Genomic DNA, 21,187 nt, shown 5'->3' with positions numbered 1-21,187 from the left:
GATTTTACTTCACAGTTTCAATCAAGAAGACACACTTTTGATCTTGCTTCAAAGCTTTGATCAAGAAGACAAATCAGTCCAATTCAATCATCAATGGATGACTTGAATGACCTACAGACACAAACCTTAGCTCTCTCTCTAAATTTCGCTCAGTCTTGGTTGTGTGTACAATCAGGTTTTCTGAGTCCCTTTTTATAGAAACATTGGACATCTTGAAAACCCTAAATATATTTTCCAATCAAATCTTTTTATAACAGTTGTATAGATCTCCCTGGAAAATAAGTAAATCTGGTTGAAATCCCTGATAGAATGCGCCCGCTAGCCATATCTTCAATCAACCAATGATTGCCATTAATTATGCAATCACAAAACACCAGACATTCATACTGAATGTTCTGTGTACAGGATGTCATGACATCGGGTTTGACATCTGGAAAAATCCTGCATAATCCAATTTCCTTTTAAAGCAGGTACAACCATATCAGATACCATGACATTGTGTATGTCATCTGAAACAATCCTGCATGAACATGTCTTCCAGTTAAGCTCCAGCAGGTATAACCAATATCAGAAGCCTTGTCATTTTATGTGGCATTCTGAAACAATCATGCTTGCATATGTTCTTTAACTCCAGCAGGTACATAGGATATCTTATGTTAAGACATCACACAAGACATCTTGTGAACACTCTTTGTTTTACCAAAATTGCTTCCAACACTTAGAATCAACAAAATTTAAGGCAACAAGTTTCACACAAAGGTTTATATCATAAGTCACTTGTTTGAAATTTATGAGTGAATGAGTTTGAATTACAATGAAAGAGGTGAAGAAAAAAATATGATATGTTAGGTATTTATACTACCATAATACCTTTCTGAATAAGCATGTTTTCATGAAGAGATGTAATGCTTGAAGGATGCAAAAAGAAATTTGTTAGAATAAGATTTTGAGTGAAAAAATGCTCTTGCTTCAGTGGTAACTGGTTAACACATAATCATAACCAGTTACGCCTGAAGCGGTATAAGTAAAAACTGAAATTTTTTGTATGTGGTCTAACCGGTTACACCTGACATTGCAAACTAAAGAATTCAAAAATTCATTTGTGTAACCGGTTACCATAAATGGTGTAACCGGTTACACCTAACATGATTTTGAAATTAAAAATCAGGTCCATACATGTTCCCATATATTGTAAAAATGTATGCATGCACAAAGATGAAATGATCAACATATTTTTTAGCACTATAGTATAACATAATGGATTTGCAACTTGTACCTCAAAAAGATGTTATCAATGCTTTTAAGCTCCAAAATTAATTGATATATGTTGAAATGAGACTTTATACATTAGCCTAGATTAATAATACTTTTGCTCATCCTTTAATATATGATCATGGTCTTGAGAGTTTAAAGTTGTCTTCATCAAAACATAATGTTGGAGAAGCTTGACTTCACATAGAGTACAGTTTAATTCTTCTATATGGAAGGTCTTTAAAGTTCGAAAATAAATTTCTTCTATTAAAACTTTTTTGAAATTACAAAAAATGATGACTGTATAAGAATCCATATATGTTACCTTTGATGAAATAAGCACATGTCTATTGCAGAGGTATAAGCTTTTGTTGTGTTAACATTCTAATAAACGTACTCTTAGAAGATAAAGATGAGGAAAAACAATGGACAACCTTGAAGAATAATTATCTTGACGAATAACCTAGGAAATGTATGAAAAGACGAAGGCATCTTTAAACAGATTAACTTAAGGGATGTGAAATGAAAAAAAAAATCTAAATATCTACATAAAAAAAAGATGAATAAGGTGTTTACCCCTAATTTTGATAAACAATCGCTAGTCTCAGAAAACGTTACTTGCAAGATCGACTAGTGAATCATATGACATTGTGCATAAACTCTTGAAAGTGTGTCTGACTGTTTGTTGTAAATGTATCATTGATTTTAATTGTAAGAAAATAAAGACATAACTTGTAAAGCAAATTAAAGGATTTCAATAGGGTCAACATCCTTGTAAATTCAAGAAAAAAGATAATAGAATTGCTGAACAAAAATGTAAAGAGTAAGAAAAAGGACTTTGCTGAAATTTGTAAAGAGTGGTGTGCAAGATCATAAATGTTTTACTCACTAACTCGTTTCTCACTTTCACCTAGGTACTTTGAGTTTATGGAGTTTTTTATACTAATTTGTCACCCTGAATCCTAACCCTAGAATCCTTATATATACTAATACGTAAATAATTGTCTACAACAAAAATATTCCTAGCGATCAACATGTATCTAATTACATGGTTTCCACCCTTCTAGCTTGCCTCCACGTGTCTTTGCTGCATGGATAAGACTAAAAGACAGTTACATAATTTGATCTCAATGTTTTGCCTCAAACTACCATTGTCGACCATGTGGTCCTTGTCAAATTCCTAAGAACATAGACGAATTCCTAAGAACATAATCTAAAAAAACATGTTAAGTCCCCAACTTCAGGTTCAACATGACTACTTCGACGCCTTTGGTTAAGGAACCTTTTTGTCAAAATGCTATCACCCATCACCATTTTCTTAAATATTTTTTGGCTCATTTTTCCTAGTGTCAAGCCAATAATGTCGAAATTCCATGCCAACAAATTACCCCTCAAAAATGTCACTTTCGACCAACTGAGAGATATGGGCATTTTTTAAACTTCACCATACTATGTCAAGTAATGAGCTGACGTCGTAATCATCATGACACCTTTAGCGAAACATCTTTTCAAGATGTCTGGTCACCAGCTCTTAATCATGATTCCACTTTCCTAAGAGAACTTGGGCCATCAAGATCTGCATTCTTTATTTCGCCTCTAAGCGAAGAACACATGTACAAAAAATAGACACCATTTGTCAAAAAGGAAGAAATGAAAGGTTTTCCCCATTGTTATAAATACCAATTTTCTTTGTCTGTTTTATTTCTTCTTTTCTCTGCCTCTTAATTTCTCAAAACGCAATTTCTATTCAACTGCATCTTCCTCAAACCCACTCTCAAACTTCCTGCAACTATGGCTTATTCATCATAATCAAAGAATCCACTCCCTATTGCTGCTAAATTTAAGGTTCATATTGCCGCTAGGAATCAAGTCTATGTTCGAGAACCACCATTGGAGAAAGAGAAAGCAAGAATATGGAAATACCAAGCACTTATTCCTTTCTCTATTTCTGAAAAATGCATGCCTTTTGGGGTATAATCCTTGACCCTAATGCCAAGTCTGAAAGATTAAAGGGATTTTTTCCTTCTTACCATCGCACCAAACCCATATACTGCATTAAACAACCTATTGATATAAATTACAAAGTGTTACCTTTCGTGTCTTTTGCTCTGCTCCCTCCACTAATAATAAAGAAGATTACATTGCCTGGTTAGGCAAAGTAGAGTTTAAGAAAGCAAAAATCTGGAAAGAGTAAGGCCTTTATGATTTGATTTAGCTGTCAAGGGTTGGCCCTCCATATTGCTAAATATGCTCGTCACATTGTTTTACTTTTGGGAAGGTACAATGAACACCTTTAAAATTCCTTGTGGGGTGATAACACCCACTTTATTTGATGTGGAGTCCATCATTGGCCTTCTCCTGATGAGACTTCAAGTCTCTCAGGCGAGGCGTCGGACCTCTCGGGCGGGACTTGTATCAAGCCCTCGGACAAGACTAAAGATTAAGTCTCCTAGGCAAGACTTTGGTCACGCCTCTTGGGCGAGACTTTTTGTTGGATCCCGCCCGAGTAAACTCTGAGTCCCTCAGGCAAGGAGTTTAATTGATCATGTTCGAGGGAAATTTTAGTGTGTCATGCGAGATTACATATTGAGCGTACTGTCATACCCTAAATTTTACCCTAGGTTTTTTCATATGCATCAGCATGGCATGCATTCCATTTGATTACAAATTCCATCATTCATTTACATTATTCAGAGGGTCAAAAGTTGATTTTGTTGATTTTTATTGCCATCTCATTTGCATTATTTTGATTTAAATTTATGGTTTTTCTTGATTTATGGTTCAAAATTAATTTGTGTCTTATTACTTAATTTTGTTCTAAATACTTTAATGGGATTTAGAGTAAAAATAAGAATAATATGCAAATTAAAATAAAATAAAATAAATTGCATTTTTTAGTCTTATTTCAAAAAGTCAAAACTTCATTGTTTAATCCATTGCCAATATGTTTTTAGTCCAATAATATGTTCCTTTTGTTTTTTAAGTTGATTTATTTTTGGTTTTAATTTCAATTCATACCAAAAGCAAATTCATATTTCAAGCCAAGTAGATAAAATCACATTTTATTCCAATTTGCATCATATCATTGAATTTCGCATATTACAACTAAATTAGCATTTTGCATTTGCATTTGTATTTTAATTTAAATTTGCTACACATTTGCATTTACATTATATTTAAATTTACATTTCATATCACATTTCAAATGAAATTTAAATTCAAGTTTGCATCACATTCCAAATGAAATTTAAATTCAAGTTTATATCACATTCCAAATTACATCGAAATTCATTTCATATTACAAACCAAATTAAGTTACATTTCAAGTAAACCAAATGAGATATAATTTCAACAAACACAAATTTCATCCAAATTTACATTTCATTTAATAACTACCTCTAACTATCATAAATACCTTAATCACTCCAAATTGACTCAATCTCCAACTAACATGGAAATTCATTCCTAACCACTCTTAAATTCATCACAAGGATAACAATCTAATGGCCATGAATGATTGCATCCTAACCACCTTTCCCTCCATTTCATTCTTACTTAAACATCACTCAACACCAACATGAAAGGCTAATCACTATTCACCAAAAACCCATAAAATAATAATTCACCATTTTCATCACTTCCACCACTTCACCTTCAACCTTCAACAATCATCAATCTTCAAGTCTTCATCTCCACCAATTCACCATCATCTTTCAACATTCATCAATAACCTTCAACTTTTAACAAGTCTTCATCTCCAAAATCACATATCCAACTTCATCTCCAAAATCACCATTTTTAACCTCTATTATCATCATCACCTTCAAGAATTCAAAACAACAACATTAAATTTCCAACACCTCACAATACCAAATCCACAACAACAAAAAATTAAATTTCAAGTAGCAAGAAAACAAGCAAAACAAGAAGCAAAAAGGGAAGAAAAAGAAATTACCATAGACATTTCATCGAACACGTGGTGAGCAAGGCACGAAACAGTGATAATGACAACAATTCTCCGCCAATTAAAAAGTTGATTTGAGCATAATAATCAACAATAATCAGCATCCCCAAACCGAAGCAAAAATAAGGAAAAAGAAGTAAAAGATTTGTTAAGGCATTTCATCGAGCACCTTGTGAGAAGAAACGAAAGCTGCATTTTCTTCTCCTCTTCCCTTCAACAAGTAAGTCCCTTCTAACTTTGTCATGATTTGTGTTGCTTGATTTAATTTTAACACAAAATATATCAGTATTGAAACACCATTATGTTGTAATTATATAAACCATAACTAGTTCATAAACCGAAACAACACAAGAACCGTGAAAATCTGAGTTGAACACAAAACGAATTATGACTTCAAATACGAAACTCTGAACCAAAGTTGAACCGTGACCACTTTAGAACTGAGATGAAACACGATTATGAATCAAAACAATTTTGAACCGAAACAAAGGATACTGAACCGAAACCGATTGAGAGACGAATGATTAAGTTGTTGTGAGTCTGAATTAAAATAAGGGTTTGTTGCAAGTCACGAGCATGGAGTCTCGGTTAAGAACCACCCAAAGGGAGTGTACTATGGTTTAAACCTGCTGTCATACCCCAATTTTGTCCGGGCATATTTAAATTTTTGTAAAATCGATTTCATTTTTTATTTGCGTCATACGCACAGCATGACATGCATTTCATCATGAATAAAACCTAAAATATAAGTCAGAATAAATTTATTGAAAATACAGACAAATTGGTTAAATCATTTCTCAAGAACATGTAAAATCAGCGGGTAAAAAGTTTCAGAATTAAAATTACAGACACCAGTATTATTAATCTACAGTTCATGTAGTTTAACCTGGTGTGTTCGTTGTATTTTTCAGCAGTTGTTTCAGTTGCGTTTTGACCCGCTTGAGCCTTTTAACCGGTGCAAATTTATTTCAGAATTTGAAGAAATGCTGTATTTTTTCAATAAGTATATTTTGTGCTGATCATTTTCATGCATCCGATTTAATTTTTCGAGCAAATTTTTGCCCTAATTTTATTCATTTTTAGTCATTTTAATTTTGTTCTTTCGTCAAAATAGTCAGATTAAATAAATAAAATTTTCCATGTTCTTATTTTAATTTTATCATGATTATTTATAAAGTTGTGAATTTTATTTGAAATAACTGGTTTAATCCCATTTAAATCAATTAAATCATCTAGAAGGGGCAACTTCGACATTTTAAAATTGCTTGTGCTTCTTTGGGTTAATCTGGACCGTCGATTCGAATTTAATCAAAGGTTTTGATGCATTATCCTCACTTCCTTTTTTTAACCAATCATAAATTAACATTTCTATTTTATTTGTCTAACCAAAAATCATTAAAAAAATATATAGTATCTTGATCCTCCCTCTCACAAGGACCACACATCCCATATAAAGGAGGATGCTTTCTAACGGTCACATAAAAAATAGGTGGTGACAGCTGGGGAAAAGGACAAAAAAATCTTTTCAAAAGGAAAAACGCACACGTTACTTCTGGACACAAGAAAAAAGACCTATCCCTCACCCTCACCAATTCCATCTCTCTCACAGTAAAACAAACAGAAAGAAAAGAAAAAATTAAAGACTGTTCGTCAGCCTCCTTCATCCGCCATCTTCCTCGTCACCGTCTTTACCACCTCCACCGCGACCTCACTTTTTTCCTTTTTTAAAATCTCGCCGACGAACTTACTCATACACCCTCATCGCCGCTTACAACCTACTGCCACACCAAGACCCTCCACGAAAACCACCGGTGCACCCACCTCTTCTTCCTACGAAAACCAGCGACCTTCAACTTTCAACCACTTTTGATTGAAGCGTTCTTCGACTCGCTTCGCCGGCAGCAACTTTCCACATACAAACTGACGATACTACACGACAACACCGCAATGCCGCTCACACTGTTACGGTAACAATACGACAATGCAGTCAATACGGTGAGATCCGAAGCAAGGAATTTCTAGTCAGCAAACAACAACGTCTATTATTAGGCCGTCGGTAATGTTTCGGTTTTAATTATGCTTGTATGCTTATGGTTTAAATTCGAATCACATTTGTGTTCGTCGAGATTGGTGTTATAATGTTGAAAAATTATGATGAGTATTTGATGATTCATTTCTATTATGTAGCATGCGTGTTGAATTTGTTTTAAGCGTAAGTATATCATGATTCAGTGCGTTTCCTTTTGGCTTGTTATTTGAAAATAGCCTGCGATTTAGTGTGGTAGTATGGTGAGCTACTGCAGTATGATGTGCTACTTCCGTATGGTAAGCTACTGCAGTTGTAATATTTAAGCCACTTTTTTTTTCTACATAGTGTAAATAGATACCCATGATAATACCTGCTATTACTTTTCGGTTTTTTTATGCTGATGTTGTTTCAATATAGTATTCATTTCTTTTGGTTTGATATGATTATACTATTGCTACCAAAATTTCTCCATGCTTATATATGTATTAAGCCATGGTTGTATTGATACCTTAAAAGCAACATTTGTTTCTTCTTTTTCTTTTTATTTTTAAACTTTGATATTGTTAGTTAACTAGTATTTTTTTTTAATTAAATAGAATATAATTCTTTAAATTTTGGGTTAGTATTAGTCATAGTATTATGATCCTCTTGCCAAATGATTGCTAATTTATATTGTAGGTTTGCTTGTTAAAATTCTAAAAATATTATTATATTGTTAATTGATTGTTGAATCGTAGTTTAGATTTTCGACTTTTGGTGATGTATTTTGTAAATAATAATTGGTTTTATGCTATCTTTTTTTATCCCATTGCGTTAAATCGTAGTATTTGATTTACGGATTCGACAATTCTGTGTCGATATACCGTCAAAAGATTATAATACATCAATATGATATTTCACCGCGTTACGATATTACGGATGACATTAATCATGTTGTCATTTCGTACAAACCGGTTTATGAGCACATGATTCTCGATTCAATTAGACTATTCTACATTCAATATTGTCATCTATTCCTTTTTAAAATTAATTAATTAAGGTTGTGATTAAATTAATATGATTTTGTTAATTAATTTTAATTAACTTAATTATTTGATTATATTAAGTCTTAATCAAATAATTTTGATAATTGATTTTAATTACCTTAATTAGGTGACTTAATCGAATTTTAATCAAATTAATTTCGTTAATAAAAAGCGGACCGATTCATTTCACGATCATTTTCCACTATATTTGCATAGTACAAATTTCGATTTCATTCGATTTCATCATCAATCCAAACCAATTTCAAAAAACACAAATCACACGATTCTTGATTTAACATCAAGCCTACTTTCAAAACGAACCCTTTGTAAGTCGATAACTTTTAGCATCGCCATCAACCTCATATAGCTTACTCTTGGGCTTTCTTACAATGAGACCTATTCGATTTTAATTAATCGATTAGATGAACTATTCACTAAATAAATTCAATCCATTCGTAAACATAAAATTTAAACCTCGACCCAACATCGAGTATTCTTTATTAAAATTAAATTAAAGTACCTAATCACAATTAAATAACACTTCATTTGAAAATGAAAAGGGGGATGGTTTTGAGTTTTCAACTCCTCTCCTCGATTATTTGAATACGAGTTTTCTTACTCGGTTAGTCAAATAGTCGTCATTTCTAATCCATTTAAGCACAAACAAATCAAATCCTTTTATAACAAGAAACCAAAAGGGAGATAACTTTGAGTCTTCAATTTTTCTCCTTGACTATTTGAATACAAGTTCTCTTACTTGGTTAGTCAAATAATTTTCGTTCCTATACCAACTTCCAAACTCCGATTAAATCGAAATATTTTCACAATAAGCTAAATGAAAAGGGAGTTGACTTTGAGTTTTCAATTTCACTCCTCAATTGTTTGAATACGAGTTCTCTTACTCGGTCAGTCGAACAATTGTCATTTTTCACCAATTCATACTGTAAGTTAGACCATTCTCAATCAAAACTATACGAAAAAAGAGATGGTCTTGAGTTTTCAATTCCTCGTCTAAAATGCTTGGATATGAGTTGTCTTACTCATCCATTCAAGTATTTGTCGTTCATACTAAAATACGTCTACCTCATATAACCTTATTTTCATAAATATTCGGATGAAACAAAAAGTGGTCTAGAGTCTTCTATTCCTCTTCCCGATTATTAGGATACGAGTTGTCTTACTCGACTATCCGAGTATTCGTCATCCATTCAAAACACCTTAAGTATTACCAAATCCTTCCTATAATTAAGGATGAAAAAGAAAGTGGTCTAGAGTCTTCTATTCCCTTTCCCGACTGCTAGGATACGAGTTGTCTTACTCGACCATCCGAGTAATCGTCATCCAACCAAAAATATCTTAACCTATCAAGTTTATCCTTTCTCGCCCTCGTGCGATCGAAACCAATCAAACAAAACATCCAACATATTAATCCAACTTGTCACCCTCGTGTGATCAAAACTCTTTTAAAAAAAGAACACTGTTTAATCCCTTCTAATGCACACAACAAACTAGTGCTTAAGCCTCCGCCGAGAGTAGAAAAGCCAGTGTTTAGCCTTTAGAACGCGATCTAAACAACTGTTCGGTAAAAGACACCAACCAATCGTAGTCCCCGAACTACGAATGCTCTGATTTCCTCATTATATCGTAAGGATACGTAGGCAGGAGATTGTTGTATCTTCGCGAGCACACTAATAAAAAACCTCCCCTTTTTCTTTTCTGAGGTTTTCATCCATTTCTATTTTTAATAATTTTATAACCTAAAAACAACAAACAAACATAAATTAACACTCGAAACGCAAATTAGAACTAAAAGGTTCTCGTTGAGTACAACGGACGTAAGGGGTGCTAATACCTTCCCCTTACGTAATCCACTCCCGAACCCGAATATGGTTGCGACGACCATTATTCCATTTCCTAAAGGTTTTATTGATATTTTCCTATTCCTTCATTGGGATAAATAAAGTTCGTGGCGACTCTGTTCGAACGTAATTTTTTCCGCGACCATCGCGAGGAATCATATTTTTCGAGTTGCGACACCTGTCAATCATGTTCTACAAGAGGTTCCCATAGTCATCATCCCATCTTTCGGATATTATCGGATAAACGACTACTCGTACTCCAAAAATATTCTCAAGAGAGACTCTTATGAGTGTAGTATCGCGTAACAATCGTATCAAATCTTACACTTGAACGACCTTCGCACTACGTTCTAAAAATAGGCCAAGACGGGCTTGGTAAACTAAGGTACTTGGCTTCTAAGGTCTATATTGGAAAGAGTAATGCCTAACCACGACTACTCGTGTGACATTATTGATCCCAACATAACTTCCACCAAGTGAATGGGCTTGCAAGTCAACTTTCTAAGGAATAACTTGATCGCGACTTTATGAGTCTATTGGGGGTATTAACTGCAAGTGCACAGTCTAATCGCGTAGTAATAAAAGATATCGATCCCACAGGGACTTATGAATCAATATACCGTTTTCTAAGGTTACTTCGTAAAGCTAAGGCGGATGATACTTTGATGATTAGGGGGAAAAGTAAAACTAAAATAAGATCTAGATTAAATATCGAATAATGCGGATATCGGTATGGAGTTCGTCGTAATTAGGGAATCAAATCTTCGTTGGTTTCTTAGTTTTAAAATAAGTCCTTTCATTAGACACTATTGATTAAAAATCTTTTCTCAAACTCTCGCTCTGTTGAATAGACTATGATTTTACCTTAACGTATGCTCTCACTATTTAGTTAAAACTAAAATCACTTTTTGAAAACAATAGAATCTATAGAAACTCTTTTTAAGAAAATGCTAACCATTTAAACACCCTCGTCTCAAACTCTCGCTCTGTTGACTTAGATTATATGATTAAACTTAAATGCTTAACTCTCGTCCTCACATTTAACCTTTAAAAATACTTTTTGAAATTGATTAGAATTTAATTAACTCTAAAAATTGCTTTCGCCCTGATTTAAAATTAATGCCCAATTTACACTGTCTAGTTAAAAGCTCAAACTGTCGTTCTATTGATTTTAACTTCTTTATGTCTTTTACTCTCGTACAAAAACTTTGGTATTAACCCTGTAAATTGAGACCATAAAAAGAGTGACTATATCTTTAAATAAATTTAAACCAACTTAGTTTTGATTTCTTTATTCCGCTTACTTTACATACTGATACCTAAGTTTATTTAGCCGGACATGCTAAACAAGCCTAAACAATAATTATGCTTAAATACAACCATATCAGACAAACAATATAGATAAACAGCAGTACAGAGCATATATAAATTAAAACAATAAATTAATGAACCTGTAATATTAATAGAAATCTTGATTATTCCTAGCTTCGATGCTTGAACACTCCACCACAGACCGGTTGGATTTGTTCTTCACAATCTTCGATCAGACAGTAAAATAAAGGCGAAGGAATAAAATACTATGATCTAACGTAAGGTTAGATCCAGTAAAAGTTACACAATAGTTTCCGGTGTAGAAACTATTGTAAGAAAATTAATTGAATGCTTTGAAAATTGACTGGAAAAGAAAAGGAAATAAAAATTGCTAGGAAAGTAGAGTGCTGGAAAATTAAAAAGCAGTAAAAATAATGCACGGTGCCGAAAACTGGAAAATTGAGAGAGAGCTGCAGGGTTCCACCACTGGTCCTATTTATACCACTCCACCAAGTGACCTTTTCTTCCAACGTCCTTCAGTAGCTTTTGGTCACACGTCAACTGGTCAAGCGAAGAAAAAGGTGAACGTGCCTCTGTTACGCTTCTGTTACGCGTCAAAGCCAAAAATATAGGAATGGGGTGTGACGCTCGTCACACCTTGTGTGGCGCTCGTAACACTTAGCAGGAGGGCGTGACGCTCGTCACACCTTGTGTGGCGCTCGCCACAGCATCACAACGCCTCTCCTTTTGTAGTTGTGGGCTGGGCTTTAGTGGATTGCTTTTTATCCTCTTTTTGCACCTCCTTTTCTTTCTTTTTCACGTATGCTTCAAATAGTGTGACCTGAAATAAATAGAAGGAAAATACCAAGTAATATAGAATAATATGAAATAAATCGAATCAAATAATAATATAATTTAATTAAATCGAGTCCGAAAATGTGATATTATTTCATGTTATCAAACTCCCCCATACTTAGACTTTTGCTTGTCCTCAAGCAAGATACAATGTATAAATCGATTTGTAATATTAGCCAGATGAAATTTCCAAATACACATCAATTCGTAGTAGGTTGCAAGTAAATCTCGTTTAAAAATAACTTGAGCTTAATCCTAACATCAACAACTACCGTTACAACCTCAGATAACCCCACCTTATGCAAACCAGTTCGAGTTACGCTATTATAGCTATCCTAGTTCTTTTACTCTTATTTCACCCGTTTTCATTCTACGAAATCACATTAAGCCCTTTATCTTTTCGCGCACATAGTGGAGTAACTGGTTTGCAATTCTGATTCCCTTTTTAGCTGGAAGTTCTGGTACATAAGTTGGATAACTTCGTTATTTAGTCCATTGTAAATTGCGGGGGATCGGACCGTAGTTCGCCCTACCAAGTTCAGTACCAGAAACCGCTGAACCAACTCACAGTGGATCGTTCATACAATGTTTTTGTAGGGTCCGCAACCCTTGGATTAAATGATCTGGTAAGGATCACCTAACTTAATTAGTGCATTTCCTTATATATATATATATATATATATATATATATATATATATATATATATATATATATATATATATATATATATATATATATATATATATATATATATATATATATATATATATTGTTGTTTTGGGAATCATTCACTTATATTCATCGGCTCTCCACGTAGTTTGCTATTAAGATGGTGCCGACTTCTCGTATAAACTACTCGGGGTTACTATAAAACTAAAAGTTCAAGGGATTGGTATAATAGACACTTTTCCCGATCTAACATGTTGAGGTTTTTAGAGCGTTGGGGCGGTAATAATTTTCGTCTTAATTTTACTCAAGTTTGATAAAATAAGCAACCTTTATACTTATTGAGTGTGTTAAGTGTTAATTTTTTTTTTGGCTCAAGAAAATTTGAGGGGGAAAGATTATACAAAATTTTCACACTAGGGACTCGACTTAAAATAAATATATTATATTTAGATAAGGGAAATAACAATGAAAGCGAAGATAACATACTTGAAAGAGGAATGTTGGAAAAGAAATAATCATAACGGAAACAAAGTTCCCCCCCCCCCCCCCCCCCCCCCCCCATACTTAAGTGAAACATTGTCCCCAATGTTTTAAAGAAAAGCGAAAAGAAAGGAAAATAAAATAAATATGCTCAATTTTGCCTGCGTCCTCTTGTTCTCGGGCCCGGTGAGCGTTGACGTACTTCCAAGTCATCAAACCTGTTGAGCAAATCAATGAACCGCTGGTCGGTTATTGCATTCCTTGCTTCCTGTTGATGTTGCATCTGGCGCATCAGTTGCATCACTTCGGTATTCTGCGCATGCATGGCATCAATAACATCCATGATGTCATCATTAGTTGCTGGCCTTTTTCTTCGACGACGTCGGGAGGATGGACCAGTTGCATTATCGGAAGGGTTAAGCGGGGCTGACTGTTGTTCCAGACCTTGATCACCTTGCTCCATTTCTTCAAACTCGTTCGGGGCCGGGTTTGCTTGTGTAGGCTCGGTAGCTTCGGGAGCATTAAGGTCGTAGATGAATCGGTCGGGGTTGGTGACATCTGTGAGGGCAATGTTGGGTAAAACAACGCTTAGGACTTCTTGGTTATTCACCATAAGATAATACCTTCCGCCTACCCTATTTTTGATTAAGCGGTTGGAGCGACAATAACTTATATCCATAAATAGGGGTGAGAGAGCTTGTAAATTTTGAAGTCGGTCCCCTAGATTCAAACCAAGTGCTATGGAGGTTATTAATCCTCCAATCACGAAAGTTTGGTGGCCTCTAGCACATAGGGTGCGGATATGGTGAAATAAGAAAGTAGCGGCGTTTACCTTTGTATCCATTGCAAAGACGCAGTGGAGGAAGAATAATTCCTTGGCATTGATTTTGCTGTTGTTGGGTCGACCGAAAATGGTGTTTTGCAGAATGCGGATAAAATACCGGATGGTTGGGTTATGTATGTGTGAAGCAAGTAGTGCATCCCAATTATCGATTTCCACACCGGATATTTTTCTAAAGAGGTCGAAGGCGTTTATGGGCCACTGTGAGTTCGGAGGGATTCTTGGGTGGACTTGGTCTCCTACAGGGAACTGTAGCATGGCACTCAACTGATCCTGGGATAGTGAGTACTCGGTGTTGAACATATGGAAAGTTGCGGTACCGGTTAAGTACTCGTCTTCACCGGTTGGAGTGGTGTATGAATAAGAACTTAAAAATTCTAAGGTGAGTGACGGGTAGGTAGGTTGATTGTGTGTGCAAAGAAGAGTTAAATCAGCAAGCCGAAGCATCCATTGCACACCTTGAAGTAATCCTAATTCTTGTAAACAATTTAAATCAGGATACCTGGTAGAGATGACACCTCGTTGTTAAAACCGATCGAATTGCTCTCGTTGATAGTTATCATCTTCAGATCGGAAGATGATATTTCTGAATTGTTGGTTTTCCGCCATATTGATAGGTGGGTTGAAAGAAGGAAAGAGGATGCAAATGTATTTGTATAGAGTGGTTTGTTGGAATGGTGTGGTTTAGGGAGAAATGGAGTGTAGGTATTTATAGGAAAAGTTTTTGGAAGTTAGAAGAGGAGTGGGTGAGAGAAAAATAAATGTGGAGGAATGTGAGTGGGATGGAGTAAAGAGGTGAATGAATGGGGAAAATAAAAAGGTGGTGGTGGGGGGGGGGGGGTAACGGTCGTGTCCCCAACGGTCACCAACGTTCACCTATTCTGGAGCTGTCACGCTCATGACAGAAGGTGTTACGGGCGTCACATGCACTTGCGTGACGACCGTGATGGCTTGTGTGACGCTCGTCACACCAGTCATCTTGCAACGGTCACTTACGTGGGTGCTTCATAATATGTTTTTATTTTGTTTTGTTTATGTTTATTATATTTTGCTATTGTTATATTTTTGAACTGCCATGCATGCTACTCTACTACACACCATAGTGTATATATATTTTTCTCTAATAGGCTATGTAAGTAGCATACAGTAAATATCATTATTGATAATTGTAGGTACTGCATAAATAAAATTGAACCAATAATGCAATAGCTTCATAAAATAAACATAATGTAACATTTGAAGGTAAAAGAAAACATGGAAAAACAAATACTAAGATTAAAATAATGTTAAATGAAACTATAGATTCCCTAAAACTAAAACTAATTAACTAAAAACTTCTAGCCACTTGTAGGATCTCTGGCCGGAGGAGCAAAGGCATTGACACGGCGGTCCAACTCGAGGAAATGATTTGTCATAGTGCTCATGTATTGCAGAATTTCATGTCCCATCATATTTAACTCCTCTCGCATGGCAGCTTGTTCTGACATCAAAGCTTGAATAGTGGTATTATAATCATTTCCGGGCAGATGATGTCTAAGATCTGGTATTGCTGATTCTGCGGACGGGATAGGATGAGGTGGAGAGGCTGCATCGTGGTAACCAGTTGGTGTCTGTGGATCAGACTCGGCATAAGGAATCTGGTCGTCACAAATCTCATAGTCTTGGATGGATTCAACAGATCTAACAGGAGAAGGTATTCCATCCAGGTTGTAAAGCCAATTGTTTCGGTCATGAACACTAGTCATCGGACTAGGCATTGTGAATAGGTAAACAACTTGGTTATTAATTATTAATTCAAACTCTTCAGGTCCCAGATTTCTGATAAACAAAGTGTTGAAAAGGAAATGTATGTTCATAGACTCGATGCCACAGAAAGGGTTCGAGTCAAGCATGGGTTGGCGCAATCCAATAGCATTGGCAATCATGGTTATCAATCCTCCTATTTGAATCGGTGCACGGTCAGCTTGAATAAGGCGGTCGAAACTCGCCAGCATATAAGTTGCACCATTCACTGGACGGTTATGGGAAGCACAGAATATTATGAAGAGTTCATCACGTAATACTGTGGTAATGTTTGATCTCTTTCCAAAAAGAGTGTGTGCTAGGATTTTGTGGAAGTAGCGAAAAGTCGGGTTATGTATGTTTCCAGAGAGAAACTCATGTTCCTCAGGGTCGTCATTACCCGTCAAACTTCCCCAAAAATGTTCAAGCTCTCTATATTCAAAAAGGTCTTCTTGGCTCACGGTAAATGTATCAAAAGAGGCAGGGAACCCTAAAAGGTTAGTAAACTCTTGAATGTTAAACTGATACTTCATGTTGAACATCTTGAATTGAATAAAACCTCGGTTTATTCCTTTTCCATGGTTTGGTAAATAGATCAGGGAGCTAAGGAATTCTAGAGTTAGCCTTCGGTAAGTAACAAATTGTCTGCGAATAGGAGTGGTTTCCCACCCTATTTTATTCAGCAGATACAGGACACTATCTCTTAGCCCAAGTACGATCATTGCATCTTCATCAGCATAGAAGGTTGGGTGCATCTCTCTCTCAGAAAGTTCTTCAAATTTTTGTCTCTGAGCTCTCCCTCTGAATTCGATACCCATACGATCAATTTGTCCCATCAGGTTAGTGTTAACTAAAGAAAAGAAGAAAAAAAAACAAGAATTTAGTCATGGTTTGGCCAGATGCCGAAAGAAGAAAAGAAGAAAAGTTTTATAAAATAAAATAAATTAAGAATGAATACTAAATAAAATCAAAAGAATAATCAAAGAAAAGATAGTAAAAATTTGTGGGTTGTCTCCCACGAAGCGCTTTGTTTAATGTCGCAAGCTCGACATAAAACTAGTAAATGTTAATCTATAGATTTAGGAGACAATACGTCTAATTTCAGGACTTGCGAGTCTTCATTGTTTTCATCATAGTGATAATGTTTCAGACGCTGCCCGTTTACGATAAATGTTTCCATAGATTTTCCCTTAATTTCCACAGCTCGACTAGGGAAAACATTAGTGACTTGGAAAGGGCCTGACCATCTAGAGCGTAGTTTTCCTGGGAATAACTTAAGTCTAGAGTTAAACAATAGGACTACATCGCCTTGTTTGAAAGTTTTCCTTGATATGCGCTTATCATGCCATTTTTTCGTTCTTTCCTTGTAGATTCTGGCATTTTCGTATGCGTCTTGTCTAAGTTCTTTAATTCGTTTATATCGAGGATTCGCTTTTCGCCGGTGGCCTTATAGTTTAAATTTAAATTTTTAATAGCCCAATAGGCCTTATGTTCTAATTCTACCGGGAGGTGGCAAGATTTTCCGTAAATAAGCCTAAATGGGGTTGTTCCTATGGGAGTTTTGTAAGCAGTTCGATAAGCCCATAAAGCTTCAGGTAATTTTGATGACCAGTCTTTTCTTGACGTGGCGACTGTTTTTTCCAATATCTGTTTAATTTCTATGTTAGACACTTCCACTTGTCCACTGGTTTGAGGATGGTAAGGTGTCGCTACTCGATGTTTTACACCATACTTAAACAATAGTTTTTCGATTATCTTAGATATGAAATGCGATCCACCATCACTGACTACTATTCTTGGGACACCAAATCTTGGAAAGATTATATTCTTAAAGAGTCTAGTTACTACTCGTGTGTCGTTTGTTGGAGAAGCTATAGCTTCAATCCATTTTGATACGTAGTCAACCGCTACGAGTATGTACTTGTTACCGAAAGAAGGTGGAAAAGGTCCTATGAAATCTATTCCCCACACGTCGAAAATCTCTACTTCCAAAATGCCATTTTGTGGCATTTCGTCACGTCTAGATATGTTTCATGTGCGTTGACATCTATCACATTTCTTGACAGCAGCATGCACATCCTTCCATATGTTTGGCCAATAAAGACCGGCTTGTAGGATTTTAGAGCAGGTCTTGGATGTACTTGCGTGTCCACCATAAGGAGCGGAATAACAATGTTGGATTATACTTTCTATCTCTTCTTCAGGTATACACCGACGGAAAATACCATCGGGGCCTCTTTTGAAAAGTAAAGGGTCGTCCCAATAATAATGTTTTATGTCATGGAAGAATCGTTTCTTTTGTTGGTAGGATAAATCAAGTGGAACCATTCCGGCGGCTAAATAATTGACAAAGTCGGCGTACCATGGTGTAACGCATACAACCAAGGTGGTCTCTACCCGTTCATCAGCTCTATTTTCTTCCAAATTAGCTATAAGTTTATCGTACGAGAAGTCATCGTTGATCGATGTTCTTTTCGGTTCCAGATTTTCAAGTCTAGAAAGGTGATCTGCTACTACGTTTTCAGTTCCTTTTTTATCTTTGATTTCCAAATCAAATTCTTGTAACAACAAGATCCACCTTAGGAGTCTAGGTTTAGCGTCCTTTTTTGTTAGTAGGTACTTAATGGCAGCGTGGTCAGTGTAAACGATTATTTTTGCTCCGACCAAGTAAGAACGAAATTTATCTAGTGCAAATACTACTGCTAGAAGTTCTTTCTCGGTCGTGGCGTAATTCATTTGTGCTTCATCTAGAGTTCTACTTGCATAATATATGACATGAAGTTTTTTATCCTTTCGTTGTCCTAAAACAGCGCCTACGGCGTAGTCACTTGCGTCACACATTATTTCGAATGGTTCATTCCAATCCGGAGTCTGCATTATGGGCGCGGAGATCAATGCTTGTTTAAGTGTTTGAAATGCTTCTAAACATTTATTGTCGAAGATGAATTCAGCGTCTTTCATTAATAATCCGGTTAGAGGCTTAGTTATTTTAGAGAAATCTTTAATAAATCGTCGATAAAAACCGGCATGTCCTAAGAAGCTTCGTACTTCTCTCACAGTTTTCGGAGGTTGAAGGTTTTCGATTACTTCTATTTTGGCTTTGTCTACTTCAATTCCTCTATTTGATATGATGTGTCCTAAAACAATTCCTTCTTGTACCATAAAGTGACATTTTTCCCAATTAAGTACTAGGTTTACTTTTACACATCGTTCTAGAACTCTTTCTAGGTTCTCAAGGCATTCTTCAAAACTTTGTCCGCATACGGAAAAATCATCCATAAAGACTTCCATGATGTCTTCAAGAAAATCGGTGAATATTGTCATCATGCACCTTTGGAAGGTTGCAGGAGCATTGCACAAGCCAGACGACATTCGTCGATAAGCGAAGGTACCAAAAGGACATGTGAACGTTGTCTTTTCTTGGTCATCAGGATGAATTGGTATTTGAAAGAAACCTGAGTAACCGTCTAGATAGCAAAAATGAGAATGTTTGGCTAATCGTTCTAACATCTGGTCTATGAATGGTAAAGGAAAATGATCTTTTCGGGTTGCTTTGTTTAGCTTTCTATAATCAATGCACATTCTCCATCCCGATTCGATTCGTTTGGTTATATTTTCTCCTTTTTCATTTTCGATAACTGTTATACCTCCTTTCTTTGGTACTACGTGTACAAGACTAACCCATTTGCTATCGGATATAGGATATATGATACCTGCATCTAATAACTTCGTTACCTCCTTGATGAAGATATCAATGTACTTCAAAATAGTCAGATGAATTGACTGATCAACTTCTCAAGTCCATGCCTCAAATCTTGATGATTTGATGATTGAGAACACTCAAATAATCTCAAATATGCATGAAATGGTGAATGATATAACTTCCCTTGATTGTATTTGATCATGGGTTAAGGTTGCTTCATGGGCAAGACACAGTTGATGCACAGATGAATTAGGGTTTCCTTGGGAAAAATTCCTCAAGCCCTTTGGTTTATCTTGATCAAATTGAGAAATTGAGATACTTGGGAGGCATATATGATGAATGAGAGCTTTGGGAAACATTTTCATGCTTGCTTTCAACTTCATCTGGCCATTCTTTGAGCATAGGGACCTCCTAGGAGCTTTGGGTCACATGCTTGCTCAAGCTACAAGACAAAAGATGTTAGTGACATATTTTTATGCTTTTGGTTAGTAAACAAAATAAGAAAAGAAATAATATACAATTCAAGCATGCTTGGTGATCTCAAACTAACTCACAAGTGTTCCCACCCAAAGGTTAGGAGCCAAGATGCTATGATCCTTGAGGCAAGATGCAAATGCAATGTTATGATGCCATGAGGGATCTTAGGGTCAAAATTTGGGTCTTACATCCTGCAGTATTAACAGAATAATCCTTAAATGTTATTCGTGCTCTTGTGGAGTACAAGAATAAATAAGAATGTCATCAATAAAGATCACCACAAACTGGTCTAAGTAAGGTTGGAATATCCGATTCATATAGTCCATGAAAATAGCATGGGCATTTGTCACATTAAAAGGAAGAGAAATGACATCCTTAAGGAAAACTTCTGGAATTTCATAAACGATGGGAATTTGTGTAACTTTCAAATTGTCGGTAGATTCCTTGGTGAGAACCAAGAGAGCTTACTTTTCCTTCTCAAACAAGAAATTAACCATCCCAACCGTACCTTTCAAGATAGTAGTTAATACATCCTTTGGAGTAGTTTCACTAGATGGAATGATGATTAACCTCTCTTCACATCCAATAAACACCAAATTGGCAGAAAGCTAATCCGTACCCAAAACCATATCAACCTTCTTAAGTGGTAAGCAAATAAGATCAATCTGGAAAATTCTACCATTCATTGAAAGCGAACAATTTTCACAAATCAACGGTGTCTCAATCACATCATCTATGGCGGTAGTAACCACCATAGGAGGAGACAAAGGAATTGCTTGCAAGGCAGGATGCTTCATACACTGAATTGATACAAAAAAGTGTGTTTCTCCACAATCAAACAATACAAAATAGGGATGATCGTTTATGAGACACGTACCAGGAATCAAAGCATTGTTACTCTTAGCTTTCCTTGCATCCAAAGTATAAACTCGATTGATGT

This window comes from Lathyrus oleraceus, chromosome 3, assembly GCF_024323335.1.
Source record: "Lathyrus oleraceus cultivar Zhongwan6 chromosome 3, CAAS_Psat_ZW6_1.0, whole genome shotgun sequence".
Taxonomy (NCBI): Eukaryota; Viridiplantae; Streptophyta; class Magnoliopsida; order Fabales; family Fabaceae; genus Lathyrus; species Lathyrus oleraceus.
The sequence above is the reverse complement of the archived record's forward strand: the minus strand, read 5'-3'. Positions refer to the sequence as shown.